This window comes from Parasteatoda tepidariorum, chromosome 10 (genome assembly GCF_982258835.1).
Source record: "Parasteatoda tepidariorum strain Cologne lab strain chromosome 10, Ptep-v5.0, whole genome shotgun sequence".
Taxonomy (NCBI): Eukaryota; Metazoa; Arthropoda; class Arachnida; order Araneae; family Theridiidae; genus Parasteatoda; species Parasteatoda tepidariorum.
The window spans coordinates 85672129-85692508 of NC_141764.1; the positions used below are offsets into that span (position 1 = coordinate 85672129).

At 26.7% G+C, this 20380-nt stretch overlaps 1 protein-coding gene across 2 annotated transcripts in view; it reads right to left on the reverse strand.

The window, feature by feature from the left end:
• The window catches only part of LOC107448605 (GTP-binding protein Di-Ras2), a 160297-nt gene extending 142287 nt beyond the window's left edge, over nucleotides 1-18010 (reverse strand). Inside the window, exon 1 of one of the 2 annotated variants that reach the window (XM_016063869.4) lies at nucleotides 17838-18010. The gene's annotated coding sequence lies outside the window, so the exon portion shown is untranslated. Of the gene's footprint in view, nucleotides 1-17749 lie in introns of both variants that reach the window. The other variant, XM_016063867.4, reaches the window with a different exon arrangement.
• Between the last annotated feature and the right edge of the window lie 2370 nt (nucleotides 18011-20380).

The window sequence follows — 20380 nt, forward strand, 5'->3', positions numbered from 1 at the left end:
GCATATATATATATAGAAGGAAAATTACAGACATTAGAAGAAAAAAAATTTAAAAAACCGGAAAATAAAAGATATAATCTTTTCATCAGCCCACACGATTATATCTGCAAAAAAGATTGCTTTCTAATATTGTATCAATATGGTCAAAGCAAAATATATCAATACAATAGCGTGAGGAGCACTCAAAAAATTTTTACAAAAATTACAACAAATAAAATAGAACACAATAAGAAATGAAACTTATGAAACAATATGAAACTTACTGTTTTTCTTAATTTTCTTCGTGTTTTCTTGTATTTATTTATTTTGCTGTTTATATATATATATATATATATATATATATATATATATATATATATATATATATATATATATATATATATATATATATATATATATATATATATATATATATATATATATATATATATATATTTCTGGTATTTTAATGACAATTAGAGATTAATGTAGGCCTAACAGTCAAATAATATGCTCAAAATGAAGATGACAGCAGAATATCGGCTGCTGATCTAAAAACATATGAGATGTTATACAACAACGTAAACCGACACTAAAAACGGGCTAAACTACTACTTAAGACAGTTGAAACTGATGATGAAGGTCCTGATCACCTGATGGTCCTGGTATTGATGCATTACAGCCTAATTGCAAAATGTTATATATTTATATGGATTATTGATCACAAAACTTTAATTGCTATTTACTCGGTACTATATTTCTCTTATTTACTGTATCCATAGACAAATAATATAAGTAGACTGCACACGATAAATTACATTCGGAAATCAGAAACCTTATCAAGTGACTCGTTCGTGTTTATCCAATCAAAGCGTTTCAAGACCCGCTCTATTTTTTCTAAGAGCGGTCGTGATTTTTGGTTTCGTCTTCGCTAGAAAGAATAAAGGGGAGAAGATCTTTCTTCTTAGAAGAGAAACATTTTGCTTTGTCTTTCTTTTAAAGAAAAAAAAAGACTTGATCTTTTATTTATTTTTTTCAGTCATATGTTATGTTGTAATTCGATATTTTTTCACCCTTCCTATTATTATTATTTTTTTATTTTTCGTATTCGATGGCTCATTAACAATATGAAGGTTTAATAAGTAACTATATAAAACTTATAATTTTTTGATTCACAAGTCTATTAAAGGATTTGAACGATATATAACATAACTTATTCATAAATTAAGTTCTGAAATATAAAATGTTCCTCGACTATAGCTTACTAATTAATAAAGTATAATCGATGTAAACAATTTTCTATTTCAATTAAAATGCTAAGCTATAAATACAAAGAATTGTTAAGCTCTTCTCAGTTTTGTTACAGACAGTCAAGTAAACGATACATGTTAAAAACTGAAAAAACTCAAAAACTAATTAATAATTTTAAAACAAGCTATGTAAGAGAAAATAATTTCTTTCTTATATCTGTACCATAAACTTCATGAGAAGATATATTAAAAATTATAAGAATTACGCTCTTCTATGCGCAAGATTTTTTTTATTGTGAAATATTCTTTCGAAACTGTGATCGATTTACATAAATAAAGTTTAATAAATAATGATTTTTTTAGTTTCATAATAACGGAAATGGACCATTTGCTTTTTAAAACAATTTAACGCATATTTTGAAAGGAATAGCAGAGCAGGTTTATAAGAATACATTCTATTCAATTGTAAAATAGAAACGGAAAGTTCAATAAGAAAAAAAGTAGAATTATTTGAATGAACTTTCACCAATCCAGTATAAATATAAATACGATGAAGTCATAAACTACTCTAAAAAAATTGTCGATCAAATTAGTCTTTAAATGTTTTCAATTAATTGAAATTTGCATTTGCTTGCAATAATACACTGCATTGTTAATTTTATACTTTTGTATTTCTTAGCAGAAAATATTTTAGTTAGAGTTCCATGAGAGATTCTTTGATTGCAGACATGAGAAATCTAATTTTATTTATTAAAAAAAGTACATTTGGGTTATATGTAATTACAGCATTAATTTTCCATGTGATTTAATATTGTGAAAAATATCGTAAATTTTTTTAAGGTATATAGACTACCTAATAAGATATCAATTCTGGAAATTAACTGTTTGTATTGTCTTATAAACTAAATTCTTGTAATTCAAAAAAGTTACTTTATTAAACACTAGTCAGCTTAGATAACTTAAGGTGGAAAATGTCCCATGAAATCTCTTTTCTTAAGCTTTTGAAACAAAGAAGAGGAAATTAAAAATAATACTGACCAACATGGCCAAGAAAAAAAAACAGAATGTTCGGAATGAAATATTGATGAGAATAATTTTATTTAGATAGAAGAAAAAGCATGAAGAGTAAAATACACACGATAAGATTAAAAAATTACTAAATTTATCTCAATCATGCAAAATTCCTTTAAAATACTTCTTCTTTGCAAGACTCTACTGTGTTGTTCCTCCTTAATTTTTGACAAATTTGCATTTATGTTAAGGAATTTTGTTTTAATCCGTAATAATGATATTTTAAGATGCGTAAAAATACTTTATAAATCACAATTTTTATAAAATTCCTTTTAATAATAATAATAATTATCATTATTATTATCATCATTATTATTATTAATTATTGTTATTATTAATTATTATTATTATTAATTATTATTATTATTAATTATTATTATTAATACTAATTATTATTAATAATTATTATTATTATTAATTATTATTATCATCATTATTATTATTAATTATTATTATTATTTTATTATTATTTTTATTAATATAATAATTATTATTATTATTATTATCATTACTATTATTATTATTAATTATTATTATTATTATTATTAACGTGTATTTCGAGAAATGGTAATACTGATTTAAATATGTTTCAATTATTAATTATTTGACAAATGCTACTGTTACAATTACTTGAATTTTCAGTTCATGTTCATTGTTACAGCAATCATTACAAAATCATAATTATTGAAATCATCAATTTCATTTATCTTAAAATATAGGCGAAGTTTGCCGTCCCATTTTCTGCGCAGGCACTGCTTAAAATAATTAGAAGAAAATAAATTCTGAAATATGAGTTTCACCATTAGTTTTCTTCAATTACTTTAATGGAAAATTTAACTTTAGTAGAGTGTGCGCTGATCAAAAATAGAGTTTTTACGAAGTCAAATAACAGCAAATACCAACCGGCAAGCAACATTATACAATAATTTAGCTATTAACAAATTGCAATTTTTTGTGTTCCTAGTTACTAGTAGATGCTATCGTGTGTTACTAGAGCTACTACTTATCAAAACATGTTGCATTCTTTTGGAATATATATCAAATTACTAATGGAGAAGAAAGGAGACCCCTTCAGGCCCTCTAGTCTTTGTGGTATTATGATCTTTTGATCATATCACCAAAAACGAATTCGCTTTACCGCCGACAATTTGCTGTTGCGGTAGAAGTACTCTTACGGAACTATTATTCCCTTCCATTGGTTTTTATAGGCGATTTGAAGGCTGTTAGTCGAAATTTAGCCACATTAAATATTACTTTTTGGTGAAAAATTTAATAGTTCTATAAATTTCGAGAAATTATTGCAAATATTTTCGATTTCTAAGTAAAGTTAGCCTACTTTTAACCAGCGCCTTCTTTGCTGATTATGAAATTGGCGCAAAAGTCAAAAGGAAGGAAAAACACAGTCTTGTGAAAAACGTTTCTGATCTAATTGATCTAAATGTTTGAAAAGTCACGTGGAAGCTGCGCGGTATAGGCTCATAAAAACGTTAGATATTTAAAAAAAAAAAAATTTCTAGATAGAAAAATTTTGAAAAAAAGAAATGTTTTTTGAAAAAGGTATTTTTGTTTCCTCTGATCTCAGATAGGTTATTTTTTAAAAAAAGCAAAATATTTTTCTTTTGAGCTCGTCTCTCAATGAGGTCTCCCAGGTCTATACAAACTCTGCTCCCGGCTAGCGCCGACCACAGTGCTGATATAAAATATTCTCAGTAGTAAACGGACCATGTGTCAGAATCCTCTAGCTGTTTTCCTGATTTTCCTCCCCGTGCTACGCAGATGCCGGTTATTTTCATCAAAAAGACCACTATGAAGTCTAGTTTATCCCAATGGTTGATGCAGGAGTTCCCTTGTCTCGAGGGTTGGGTTCAAAATTACAGGGTTACGTAGTGGGATATGAGTAGTCGTAAACCCAAAAATTGGGTTGGCTGTTCAACGACGGTTATAAAATATTAAATAAAAGTAATATACATGTCGCAGGCAGAGTTAGGCTTTGAATAGATCCCCATACCAGTGGCATTACAGTGAGAAGCGCTACGACTCAGTCACTGGAAGTCCCATATTTCTAATATTAAAAAGCATCAGTTGAAGAAACAATCTAATCTCTTTAGAGGAAAAAGGAACATAAGAAGAAATGAGAATTTTGCCTCCGATAAAAAATTTTATTACAGTGACTTATTAAAAACTAAATTCTCTCTGAGCGCTTTGCTTCTTTATACTTGCATGCCTACTTAAGCTCTCCAAGCTTATATTAGTAAGCTCAATCACTTTTAATAATACCCCAATTCTCTTCCATTAAAAACAAATAAAGTTTTTTTTACCATAAGGTAATCTAAATACGAGTAAAAAAGAGGAAAAATATGAAAATTGGTAAAAAAAGATCAAGATGGAGACCAAAACAGAATAGAGATATAATATACAAAATTGAACTTTTTTAAAAGCCCTTAGCAATTATTCTTTTTATTGTTAACGTTGAAAAGAAAAAGCATTCAAACTAAAAGAACTTATTTTTCATAGCGAAAATGTTTGTTCTGCAAATATAAAAAACTCTCATAAAAAATCTCTCAAATTACAGAAATTATTTCTGTAATATAAATAATAAATATATTAAAAAAGAAAAACTGTTCTATCGAAAGAATATGCATGTTAGTGCATTTTTTTAACTTACTAAAACGAAAAACAAAATTATGTAGTGTTTATATATACAATTTGAAATAAAAATCTTAAATTAATACATTTGTGTAATATTTTTTGTTACATTAACATCTTAATTATTATCAATCATATATATGAATACACTGTTATCAGTTACACTATAATGGTGTTCTTGGTGTGTGTTATATTTCGATTGTAAATATCTAAAAAATCTTGAAATAGTAAAATCATGACTTAGTTTACTAAAATCACATCGCACTATTTACTTAAATGTGATTATTTCCTTTTCCCAAAGAACTTTGTATATTACTAACGTTTTTTCGTAATAATAATAATACTAATAATAATAAACATAATTTTGGCAATGAAATAAAAATATATAGGTCTATAAAAATATATAAAAATATATTTACACCATTCATTTGATGATTTTTCCGTCCATATGGTAACACTTTACCGGAAATTCTGGTATTCACAATTATAGTTCTTATTACTACACTACTACACACTTAGTAAAAACTACGAAATTAAAAAACTTAACTTAGTAAAACTTAATCAAATAAATCAATTTTATGCCATGATCTAATGTATCATGATTAAATTACCAAATTTTATCATACATTATAAAATCTTATTTTATTGTTAATTTCTTATAAAATCTTATTCTTATTTCTTATATCTCATCTTATTTCTTATATATTATATAATCTTATTTTATTGTTAATAAGTCTTCGTTAAAAAATTACCGAGCTTTTTGATGTTCTCATAGAGCCAAAAACACTGGAAATTTTAAATTTTATTATATTCTGTTATTTTTAACCATCCTTTTTTTAACAGTGCACATGGCTTCTTCTTGATGAAGACTTTACTCGTAACTTTAATTTCTCAATCATTTTCTGTAATTTAATTTTTTACCAAGCACAAATAAGCAATTGCAATAATTTTCAAGATCCATTAATATACTAATCATTATAACTATAAGGAAAAATAACTAATCTATTTATAGTTCAAACTAGCCTAATGGTACTATTAATTGAACATCAGTTTCAATTTTTTTCATCAATTCACGTTACATGAATCCGTCTTATAAATGCTTATTAATCGTTACTTTATGAACCCAAACCGGCAAAACTCGGAATGTGCTATCACTTAAATCAACATATAATTCGGGGAGATAAGCTAGAGAAAACGTATTTACATCCTCATTACATAGAATTGGTGCCTATATTTACTGAAGCGAAAGCATTTAGATCTTTCTATATACTTCAATAATTTGCCAACAATTGATTTAGATCCATAGTTTAGTTAACAGATCTATGCGTATTCTCAAGCATTTATTTGCTCTATTTTCTTAATGCCATTAAATATTTATTCAGTTGATAAAAATCAAAATTAATTTTTCAAAATATTATTTATTTTAGTATAAAAACTGAATTTCAAGTTATTATTGTAACTTCGATAATATTTTAATCGAATTAAATAGATAAAAATATAATAAATAAATAATTCGAAACTATTTTATATAGTTATTTAGCAAGTATATGTGCAATAATTAATTTTTTTAAAAAAACATTGAATAGATGTTATGTTTTAACTTTCGTTAAGAAAATATCTAAAATAAGTTTTTAGAGAAAAATGATTTATTTTTAAATTTTATAAATAATAGATAATAATAATAGATAAATAATAGATAATAATAGATAGTAAACTTCCCTTTTAACGCACAATTCATTTTAACCATAAAACCTATTTTACAGTAATTTTAAAGTAACATGTGTTTTATTAAATTTATTCAGAGATTTCAGAGCAATTATTATTCTAAAATTTACAGTATATCAGATTATTTTGTTCCGTAACACGATCAGGTGAAAACAGATTTTACTATAAAAAGTACCGGCAGCCTGAGTATCGGTACTTTTTACCGAAATTTGATCCGTTATTTTTTATAGTGTATGGTATACAGTAGAGGTTTTACACATTTAATAAGTAGTTGATAAGAAGTAACACTGTTTTGGATGATGTAATAAAACTGTTAGAGGTATGTTTCTAAAAAGCGTTCGTTATAGATTTTTTTTAATTCTATTACATTATTATTTTGTATCTTACTAAAAAAACCCTAACCATCATTTTCAGATAATTTTACTTAAAACTGCATTTTCATTTTTTAGGAAAAGTTTAACAGCCTTTATTTTTAAAGAAAACAAAATAAATAAAGAGAAACATTTCACGAATGATTTTCTATATAAAAATAGATAGAAAGTAGATCGTAGTTAATCAAATATCAAAAAAATAGCCCCCATGTACTCCACACTTAAATGCTCAACCATTCCTCAAATAAGATATAAAAAAAAACAAATGTTCTGGAAAATAAATGTGGATCTACCACAATTGAAACGAGAACAGGTATCATTCTATCTCTTACTAAATTCTATCGTTCGTAACTCAATTAACTAGAACGCTGTTTCCTATTAAAAAAATAGATCAGCGTTTTATCGTTATTTGCTCTTAACTGAATTATCAAAGGTACTGTTTCCTATAAAAACTAGTTAGATCAGAATTATATATTTTTTCCTCTTTACTAAATCAACGAAAACATGTTTCCTACCAAAACTTGTTGGATCAGCGTGGTATCAATCTTTCTCTTAAGTAAATAACCAAAAGCATTATTTCATATAAACTCTACTTAGACATGCGTTCCATTGTCCTTTCTCTTTACCAAATCATCGAAGATACCGTTGCTATAAAAACCAGTTAGATCACCATAGTTAACGAAGACATTGTTTCCTTTTAAAAAAATAATTAGATCTCTGTTGTATAGTTCTTACGCTTTACTGATTTGGCGAAAACACTGTTTCCTGTCCAAGTTAGATGAGTGTTGTATCTTTTTTATCTTATTATCATCCTTTTTCTGTACTATATTAACGAAAATGCAGCTTCCGATCAAAACTAATTAGATCAGTGTTGTTTACTGCTATTCCTGAAAACTAAAATACTTTAGAAGAGAAAATTATTTTTAAATAGTCATGAATTGAAAAACTTCGAGAAGCGATTTAGTTAATTTAACTGTAAAATTAACTTCGACTGACACACTTTACTTTTGAAGGAAGTTATGCTTACTAAATAACGTACTAGTAGCACATTTTACTGCTTCGTTGCTAGCGCACCTTAGCATCAGTACTTCCTACTGTTTACTTTTACATTTTTAGTGCAGACTTAAGCTTTTATCTAGAATTCTACTGAACTTTTATCGGAATTCAAATTCTTGAAATTCTTCCAAATTCAGGCTTAAGATTGGTTTGAGACAAATTATCTTATGTCAGAAATGTATTTAAATTAAACTTAAATTAGTTTAAATATCATCTTTTTCTGATCAGTAAATTTTAGCGGAATGTAAAAGTTTGTACACGATTTGAATGACTAACAAAAATAAATAAATAATGATAAATGAATGTAAAAAATAAAATTAATTAATAGTAATTAATGAATAAAATAAGTAAAATAAAAATAATAAAATAAATAAAATAAAAACAATAAAATAAAAATAATAAAATAAATAATAATAATTGAATAAAATAAATTAAATACAATAATAATTAAAATAACTAAAAATAAATGAATAAAATAAATAAATAATAAAAATGAGAAAAGTAAATAATAAGAAATGAATAAATAACTAAAAATAAATGAATAAAATAAATAAATAATTGTTACTGTGCGTATCTGGTGAGGAAAGAAGAAAGTAACTAACAAAAAAAACTGTGAATGAGCACTGTAAACAAATAATTTAAAATGTAAATTTTGAAACCCATTTGTTTACATTTGTTTACGAAGTTAAACATTCCGGTACTGGCACTTTGGGTGCATCATCCGTAAAATCCATTTTTGCAGTAAAATACTGCACCATAATTTTTATAGTAATACTTATTTAATTTGAGTAATTTAGTAATTTTACGGTAATTATCCCTGTAATAATTGCAGTATATAAGACTTTTTGTTCCGGAACATTTTCCTGTCAGAATGGATCTTATGATAAAAAGTAGCGGCAACTTGAGTGCCGGTCCTTTTTTACTGGAATTTTTACCGTGTGCAGAAAATGGAATCAGTTTTTACTGTACATTATTCAGCTGATCACTTTAAAAACTGACGCTAAAAAAATCACCAACATTCCCCTAACCTTGCTAATTCAAATTTTTCAAAACACTGAGAAAAAAAAATATGGTGAAAACTACTAGAATATGGTAACATTTAATTTGTTTCTGGCTCTATAGGAACAGCAAAAAACGGGTATTCTTTACCGAAGTACTTTGCAAACAAAAAAAAAGTAAAATTAACAAAAATTAACAAAAAAATATAATTTTATAATATCATATAAAAATTGATAAATATAGTAAAAATTGGAAGTTTTATCATATTACCCATTTATTCGGTTAAATTTACTTTTAAGTTTTGTACTTTTTATTAACTGTGTGTTAATTATAACTAAGATTTTAAGAACCGGAATTTCAGATAAACCATTAACATATGAACGGATAAATTACTTTATTAATGGCTTAAAAGCCGTATATTTCGGTTTTATTATCCAGAATAATGTTTATTCGTTTTTTTACCAAAAATACCATTATCTTACAGAACGGTAATTTTTTCCAGAATTTCTTTCTCCGCGTGCATTTTGAAAACTAATTTCAATTGCTTAAGGAAATAAAATTTGTTCTTACTAATTAAAAGTAAAATCCACAAGCGATTAATAAAGAAAATAAAAAAACATATCTAAAATATTGAGGAATAATTTTTAAGAAAATGATTAAAAATGCATAAATGATGAATAAATACCTTCTTTTTTTTAAAAAAAAAAAGTGCTGTTCCTCATTTAGAAACAACACATTCATTTCGTTTAACTTTTAGCATTTGCAAAGCAGAAAAAGTAACCTTAAATATGGATACAACTAAAAAATCAATGTTGCAACATTTTCGAAGCTAATAATTACTTTCGTCACATAGTCATACATTCCTCCGTTTCCAAGATACATCATTATTACTGTTACATTAACAGCAATAAATTATTCTTTAGCAAAAGAATCATAATTGCCTTGAATAGTGTTCATTGACCTTTGGTAGAACGTGATAAAATAAGTCACCACATTTCAGACACAAAAGATTATTGCTTTGGGTCGATCTCGTTAATGACATGGAGCACACGCAATGTACTAATTATAGACACGTTTATGTCACACGCAAATGGAGTATAAAAAAAAATCTTAATATATTTTTGCTTTTTTCTCCATTTTGATGTTATTTTAAACAATAATCAGTTCAGTTGAATGCAAAAATTGCGCATCATACAAAAATGTATCTTAAATAATCCGAAATAAATAATTATACTTTGTAATAATTTTAATAATCCAAAAATACTCTAACAATTAAATTTTAATTAATTGCATAACGTACAATAAAGCATTTTAATATAATACTTTGAAAAAGAGTGGAATTATATTTAGTAAAATAGTTTTTGTCTTAGACAAGCAATTTAACTGAGTATTGTATCGAAATATATCTTAAATATATTCCATTTCTTAAATATATTACGTTTAAAATACATTAATTTCTGTTGTCCGAAAAAAGAAAACTATAAAATTGAAATAAATTGCGTAACTTTCACTAAGAAAATGTACTGACTATAGACCTTTTTATGTCACACGCAAATAAACTATAAAAAAATCTTCATATATTTTGTTTCTATTTGAAATTTTGAAGTTAAACAGTAATCAGTAATTTAAACAGTAATCAGTTCAGTTGGAATGTTTATACAAAAATTACGTATCATATAAAAATCTATCGTAAATTAATAATCTAAATAAAAAAATTATATTTTGTAATAATTTTTTAATAGTTCAAAAAGACCGCAATAATTAAAATAAATTGATGATCCAAACTACAAAAAATATGGTAAAATTCACCCTGCTTCTGGCTCTATGAAAATTCCAAAAAGCTTGATAATTTTTACCGAAGAGTTTCGGCCATGATTTTGGTAAAATTAGAAAGAAAATATGATTTTATATTATGTGATAAAATTTTGCAATTTTATCATACCTTTGAACTAGCATAAAAATCATTTATTAGGTTAAATTTACTTTTCAGTTTAGTATTTTTAAGTATACGTGTGGTACTATAGTTTTGAAAATCAGAATTTCTGGTAAGCTGTTACCATATGAATGGAAAAATTTCCAAATGAATGGTTTAAATATCATATATTTTGATTTTACAAACCAAATTTATGTCGCTGTTTTTTTTTTTTTTTTTTTTTTTTTTTTTTTTCTTTTTTGTTTCTCAACCTAAAAATATAATTGCCTCACAGTACGGTAATTTTACCAGAAGTTTTTTTTCTCCCGTGTACAAATATTTATCGTAAGCTAACAATTTTAATTATAAGAACTATATAAATTAATAACATTTTTTGTACTTCAAAAATACGCAAACAAATAAATTTAAATTAATTGCGTATCATTATAAAAATGTATCTTAAATTAATAATCTGAATAAATAAGAAATGAAGTTTTGTAATAATGCGTTTTGCAGTAAAAAATGACTTCTATCAATAAAATAAATGAATAAAATAAAAATATACTGCATCATAAAGGGTTATGGTGCAAGTACGTTCTGACTTTTATAATATAAATAAATAAGAACGTGTTATAGAAAAAAATCGATTAATAGTATCTTTACATTTGTGTTCATTTTATTTTGTTAGCTACTATTTTAGTTTTTATGCCAGCTTATTATTTTTAACCAAATAATGCTTTTTCAATAATTATTTATAGGTTATGATACATTCTACGATCTCAACTCTTAAAAATTAGAATAAATAAATTTAATATGCTAATATTATTTATCACAGAGAAAAATATTTGTTTCTAAAGAAAATACTTAAGACGTGGAGGGAAAGATTTAAAAAATTGTGGAAAATAAACATTTCGAGAAAAAATATTTCATAAATTTATCGTAGTTAATGATTGAAGTGCTTTACAGTTTAAAAGTGTTTTCTTCAAATAAGTCACTATAGTTTAAACGCAAAAGATAGTTGATTTTATGTTGATCTCACTAATGATAAGGAAGGTTTATAAGATATTGGTTTCATTTGCGCATATAGACTATTAAAAATGTAAGACGTATTTACTTTACTTCCATACTTTAAATTAATTTCAAACATAATTTTATTTAATCAAAATGTTTATTAACATAACTATTTTCTGGATAAAAATTGCATATCGATTAAAAGTTGTTGAATAAATGCGAAATGAAATTTTGTAATAATTGTTTTTTCAGTTCAAAAACAGACGACTCAAATGTTATTGCGATACAAAAATTTATAAATTTATGAAATTATTCTGCTATATAAGTTTATTAAGATAAAAATCTAGGTAAATTTTGGGTTTTTTTTCTGGATCTACATTGCGAAGTAAGTGATATAAGAAAAGCTGCTGCATCTTTACTCATTAAATAAGTGAATATTTTTTTCCTGTTAGCTCTTACTTTAGGTGAAAATTTTTTACACACACTTAACTTTCAAGCAACAAATAATATTTTAAATAATTTATTCATTTAAAATGCGAAGACTTTTATGGTTACTTTAACTCTTTGATGCAGAAGAGAAACCGGTTTCCCTTTTTTATATATTTCCTCTAACGCTCTAATTAGAGGACGAAATATATTTTGGTATTTTTAAATTATAAAAAAGCCTTATATTTACTTAAATAATCTGCTGATTTTTTTTGGAATTATATTTGTACCGAAGTACAAAAACAGTAGTTTGAAAAATTGTTTCCCTTCATTCACAAAAATGTATCATTCTTGATTTTATAAATTAAAGAAACTTCAATAATAAATTATTATTTCTCAAAGATCTAAATAACTGCAAATTTTAAAAATCATTCTTTGGAAGTGACCCTTGTTTGGAAGATTATACCTTTAACTCAGAAAAAGACACCAGTGTTTCATGGTGTATTCCAAAACCATAAATTAGTGAAGTTTATATATAATAGATATAATACTTAGTATATAATAGATGATATATATTTTATAGATAGTATATATAGTATTTAATATTTAGTATATAATGGATATAATAGTTATAATATTAGATAGGTTAGATATAATATTTTTCACTTATTTTGGCCTAAAGTAATACAAAGTTTAAAAAAAAAGACATGTAAAATATTTTTAATAAAAATTCTGATTCAAAGGGTATATAGCTTGCGAAGTTGGGTTAGCAAACTATCTATACTTTTATTTATTACATTTTTCGGTATATTTTTTCTTTTTTTTTTACTGTTCAAAAAGAAAAAAATGTTTGCTGAATCAAGGAAAAAAATAATCCAATGAGTATGGAGATGAGATATTCACAATACGCCAGTGCCAAAACAGGTTTGCCAAACAATTAAAGTGACGACGCACCATGCCAATAGAAGATTATGAAGATGCAATAAAGGTATTAAGTTATGCTTCCCAGCCAATAACAAGTTGTGAGATCACTGAGGGATTAAATTTATTGAGTTCGATCGTTCATGATCATTTTTAATTTTTAAGCTCGGCTTACGAGTTACTCCATATTCTCAAGGAGAGAAATTTGTGCCATCGCGTTGTTGATGTCTGTCATGTTCCTCTCGAACGTCAAGAAAATTATCCATTTTGGGAAGCCAATCATCAATGGCAATGAAAAATGGGCTGTCTTTAACAATGCCCTGGTTTATACAAAATTCTTTAGAAGGTAGATATCTGGATAGTTTCTGACCAGAAAAGAACAAAAATTTTATGAGTGTGTATCATTCTACTGCCAGAAAGATGGCACGATATATTGAACCAGAATGTACAATATATGAATAAATAAAATATATATTCACTATAAGAAACACATATTTAATTTTCCTATAATAAAAGGAATTATTTTCTGAATAACCTAATTTAAGTGTTACAATAAACAGGAAAACTTACTAGCTTAAAATTCTATTGATTAGAGGAATAATTACTTTATGAGTAAAAGCTATTCAAAATATGACCTATAAAGGCTATAAGACAATTTTTTAACCAAAAAAATTTTTTTCATAATTTTAAAAGCATACTAGCATAATTTTATCGAATATATTTTGTTTTATAATCGTCGTTGAAAACCAACCCAATTTTGGGTTTACGAGTATTAATGTTCAACTCCGTAGCTTTGTAATTTTGAGCCCAATCCAGACAACAGGGGAATTATTGGATAAAATATTGGGCGAAATTCGATTGCGTGGAGGACTTATTGATGGAGTTAACCCGCATTTGCGTAACAGGGAGAGAAAATCCACGAAACCCTTCCACGGTTAGCCTGACTACGAGGAGACTTTAACCCATGATACGTCTATCACTGAAGATATTTTACGTCAGCACTGTGTCAGTGCCAGCCGGGTGCGGAATCAGTGCCAGTCGACCCGGTTCACCTCATTGGAAAGCGAACGCTCTATCCCTTGAGCTACCACAGCCTCTAAGCATGAATATAAAAAAAAATTAGTTTTAAATTTGAAAAATATAAACTACATAGTAACAGAAAACAATTACATGGAATATGGAATATCAACTTAGGCCTTACGAAATCTGCATGAAAACCTTAATTTTCAATAACTAAATTTTTTTAAAACTTTAATTTTCATTAACGCATATTTTTTTATTTCTAACCTCATATTTACGTAAGATTAAGTATTCCACATTTCTCTGCTCTAGAGCACTTAAATACAATTTTTTTTATGCATAGCATTTTTAATTTTACTACTGTAAATTTTTGAGCATGGAAACTGAATTTTTTTATTATTGTGTTTTTAAAAATTAATATCAAATTTACACTTTTGATCTGAAAAAGCGAATGTTTAGGCCCACTTTAAAAATCCTGATTCTTTTTAAACTTTACTAAAGCTTTTTTTGTAGACATGGGAACACAACGAGTTCTTTTTATCAATATGGAATTTTGAATTTAGACGAAGCAAATTTGCGATATTTTTCTATTGATCACTCAAATAAGAAAACCAATTCAGCATTATGCATGGATGCAGTATTGATCTGTTTTTCAATTGTATTCAAGAAATATGACTTATTGAGTGGAATAAAGAAGTGGAAAGAAGTTTAAATATAAAAGCAAAAATCTCTGAATAATATGTTCTTACGTAGATAAGGAATCTAACCACAGTAAAAACACCTATGATGATAAAACTCATAAATTTACCTTTGCAAACGAGTAATATACATTACAGTATATGCACTGAATGTATAACAGTAATTATTTATTATAATAGCAAATTTGTTTCACATCTTTGCACAGGATGCTCCAAATTATTTTAATAAATGAATTTTTGTTCTAATTGAAATCATGCTAGAAACTGAGAAGTATCATCTAAACCCTTTTAGTAAATAAGGAATATAATTAAAATTTCTATTCAATATTAAAGCATTAAGTTCTTAAATATATTAAAGAGGATATTTAAAATGACATACATCAATAAAAACATGAAAATTGAACTGTAAAGATGAAAAGTGAAACCTTACAATTTGAAAAATAACATTTTATGCCATGCTTTTAAGTTATGTTAAAAAAAAATTTAAAAATTACCACATCTACCAAATTTTTTCAAATATTATAAAACCATATTACATTGTTGGTTTTACCAAACTCATTACCAAAGAGCTTCGTCAAAAATTACTAAGCTTTTTGTTGTTCCCATAGAGCCAGAAACACGTTGAATTTCACCATATCCTGGTAGTTTTAATCCTACTTTTTTTCTCAGTGTACATTATTTTGTAAGGAAAATATAAAATTACGTATGTCCGATAATTTTATTTCTTTAAAATAAAAATAAATTCTTATTCAAAAAATTTTTTGATTTAATATACTTGAACAATTAAGTTTCTAACAGCTAACTAATATTTATTCTTGTAAAATTGAAAATATGATACTATTTGTCATATGTTTACATAATTTCAATTCAAACACAAATTGCAATATAATTTTTTTTTAAATTTAAATAATTTCAAATTAAAAATGTAATTATAACTAATTAATTCTTATTTAATTTATAGAGAATATTTGACATGATCAGTGCTTTTCTTAATTAATAAAACTTAACTTTTAACAATTCAGGCGCGAAATTCAGGAGTTAATGATTTTGTTAGAACAAAAAAGGGAATTATAAAACTGTTTCCTTTCTTTCACAATTGTTGTAAATTAAAGTACTAACTAGGTAAAAATGTTGATAGAATTATATGTTCAAGCAAATATACTATGTATTTGAGAATAATTATTTATTTCAGTTTTTTATTGAGATCATCTGGGATTATTATTTTTCTTGATAGTTAATTAAAAGACTATCACACAAAAAAATTTAGTTCTATTATTGAAAAAAAAATTTAACTACTTAATGTAATTTCAATTAAAACATTTACTATGAATTCAAAAATAAAATATTAATGTGTCGATGATAATAATTTAAAAATTCAAATAATAAATACATTTAAAACGTTTGAGACAATTACATTTTTTTACAATAAATATGACTTACTTTTCTTAATTTCTTTTTCATGACAAATTCGTTTCAAACAGTTCATAAATCGCAGTTCCCGGAAAGAAACTATTTCTTTTTTATTTTCTTACAAAAGTTTATGCTTAAAATTATGTTAAAAATGAATCCTACTTAAATCTTCATGAAATAAAAAAACGATCTTTATTAAAGTATTTATTTCCTTTTTTGAATTTTTTTTTATCCTTAACCACAAGGACTTTGGTGAAATTAAAAATTTGATAATGAAACAAATATTACATTTCTACAAAGTCCTAACACTTGTCTGGCCAAAAAAATGCAGCTTTTCTTATTGTTTTTACTTTTTATTTATTTCTATTTGTAAATTTTTTTCCATAGACACATATTTTTAAAAAATAAATAAATCTTTCTAAAATCTCCGTATTGCATTAAAAATCCTACAATGTAATACATTTTTTAGATTTATCCTTTAGCCTACCTATGATGAGAAAAAAACGGAAAGCGGAACATCTCTTTCACGACAAAGTAAGTTTCAAACACTCAGCAAACCGAAATATTTCATTTTTTTAAATATTTCATCGCGAAATTACATTTAAAATAGTTGATGAACATTTTTTTTAAAATTTTCATAAAACAAAAATAAAAAGTTTTTTAATGCAATATATTTTGTAAATTTATTCTATAGTTTTCCTTTAACCCCAATATTTTCAATGAGTTTAAAAAACTGAAAGGGGAAGTCTTCTAATAAAAACTTTTAAACATTTAACAAAAATAATAAAAAATATATTTTTTAACCTTTATTAAAGAAACTAATTGATTTCTGATTAAAAAAATATTTCTTGAAATTTTCATTGAACAAAAATGAAATGATACAATCATGTAATACAATTACAAAATGCATAATTTTATAATGCAATACATTAAAAATGCTGAAAGTAGAACAAGCTTTCTTTTAAAAAGTTTCAAAACTCAACCAACTAAAAGATAAAATTTTTTTTAAAAAAAATTATTAATATACTTCATTAATATTCATAAAATAAATTGAGCATTTTTGACAGCAAAAAAAATTTAAAAAATAGAAATGAAAAACTTTATAATTCAGCGCGTTTTATGAATTTATTCTCTAAGCATAACCTTAACCACAATGAGTTAAAAAAAAGAAGAAAAGAAGGAAAGAAAAGAAAGCGGAACAAGTCTTTTACTACAAAGTTTCAAACACTCCACTAACCATTAAAGAAAGTTTACCTGTTATATTTTATCTGGGATCTTCCAATCTAAACTTCCAAAAATGGGTAAGTACCAAAGTATAAAAACCAAAAATCGTTCTACACACCTTGGCGACAAAGAGAAGAACGTGTGAAAACAAATTTCTCCCTTTATGCAGAGAAATCTGAAGAAGAATATGTCCTGTCGTCGAGTGTCATTCCACAACTGTTTATGAGCTTTCAGTGGAAAGCTTGGAAGAATTTTGCAAAAGGAGGGGGACCTGCGCGTGCGCTTTCAAGTTGTTTGCGCGCAAGCGATTTCTGTGTCGTTCTTTCCCCGTGTTCCTTTTTCTCCGGGTATCTTGCACATGAGTATGTTTTCGTCACCCCTGGATTTCGAAGAAGTGGGTTGGAAAAATAAGAGCCCCTATTAATTATTTCGAGCGTGGTATCGAAAGTAGAAGGAAAGAATCCAATAAAGAATCTTTGATTTTATTAGAATAAACATTGGAAACAAATTGATTTGTAGATTGAGTAAGTTCTAGGGGAAATAAAAAATAAAATTCACTATCAATATGCTCTGTCTTACGCATTTTATAACCGTCGTTGAACAGCATTTGGGTTTACGACTACTAATGTTCTACTCCATAGCCTTGTAATTTTAAACCCAATCCAGAAGACAAGGGAACTTCTAGATCAAGTATCGGGAGAAATTCGCCTTCGCGGAAGACTTCCTGATGGAACTAACCTGCATTTGCGTTACATGGTGTGAACAACCGGTGTATACGCGATCCTCTGACGGTTAGCCTGACGACAAGGAGACTCTAACCCATGATCCGTCTGTCACTGAGGGTATTTTACGTCAGCACTGTAGTCGGTGCGAGATTCGAATCAACCAGCTATCGCTGGGATCGAACCCGGGTCACCTCATTTGAAGACAAGCTCTCTATTCCTTGAGCCATCACGTCTTACGTATTAAAATGCAATTTAAAAACAGGGTTTAATCAAAAATTTAAGTAGTGAATTAAATACATAGTGTAGTAGTACTACTCTATTTACTTCGCACTCGAAAAGCATATTGGGCTATTGGCGACGGTCAGAGAAACATCTCTGAAGATAATTCGAAGACATGTCATTACAATTTTGATCCTCTGAAGAGGGGATGACGCCCTCTTATTGGTAGTCCAACGACCTGCACGCGAAGTCAAGCACTTCATGTTAGAACAATTTAAAGAAGACCGACACTGCACACTTTCAGAACCTTCGCAAGCAGATCAAAGTGGTCATCCATCCGCTCAATGACCGCTGAAAGTGATGAGTAATTATTGATCATCACCAATTATGTTGTAATGTAATGTAATCAATGTGGAACATAGTGCGATCTTAAAACAAGTATTTCTGAGAAGGAAAGAATATAGAAATTGATTTTTTTTCTTCAGTTTTTTGTTAATTTTTTATTCTTTTGATAAAACTAAATATTTAAAAGATATTTTCCAGATTACTTTAGAAATTTAAAGCATTAAAATTTGCCCAAAATAACTAATAAGGATAATATTTTGTAAGCATTTATTTTAAAATAATTCTAAAATAATTAAAATGAAATTTAAAATCACAGCAATATATGTATTGTGAAGTAAATTACAACAAATATAAAAAAAAATTGCAAGAAATTACATGTTTTTCCCAAAAATGTCTTAAAAGTTTAAAATCGAATGAGTTAAAGAAGATGAACAAAAGCTTCCCACTGAAATAAGGCGAATTTCGTTAAGAGCAAATATATTCACCATGTTTATAGATGATGCAGCTTCTCATTTACTAAACTCAAGACAACATCATCAATATTTTTCCGTATTTTAATGATGGCTAGAGGAAAGGCTACGTCATCCATGGCAACCCCCCGCCATTACCCAAAATCCACCACTCTGAATATAACTCAATACCAAATTAAGGCATTTTCCTATTCGAAAATGTGACTTGAGCTATAATTTTTTTCCCTCTACAAATCGCAACAAGTGGGTTTCTAGCTTTTTCTGATAGTTGGCAACCTCTGTGTGCATAGAGGAGAAACTAGGTTATGTTCGAACCTATAGGCTGAAGTCTTAACATTCAAACACAATCAAAGAGTCTTCACCTTGCTCTACAATGAAAAGACATCTTGTTCTTTTTCCTCTGTGTGGCATAGAGGAGAAACTAGGTTATGTTTGAACCTATAGGCTGAAGTCTTAACATTCACAAACAATCAAAGAGTCTTCACCTTGCTCTACAATGAAGAACACATCTTGTTCTTTTTCCTCTGTGTGGCATAGAGGAGAAACTAGGTTATGTTTGAACCTATAGGCTGAAGTCTTAACATTCACAAACAATCAAAGAGTCTTTACCTTGCTGTACAATGAAAAAGACATCTTGTTCTTTTTCCTCTGTGTGGCATAGAGGAGAAACTAGGTTATGTTTGAACCTATACTTAACATTCACACGAAATCAAAGAGTCTTCACCTTGCTGCACAATGAAAAAGAAAACTTGTTCTTTTCTCAAAACTTTGAAACATCACACAAATCAGTCTGGGTCACCCAAATTCTTTTTTTTTCCTGGTCTTTTTTACTTGTGGATAGCTTTCACAATATATACTATTTAAGTGTTCATGCGCAAATCGCTTATACGACACATAAAATG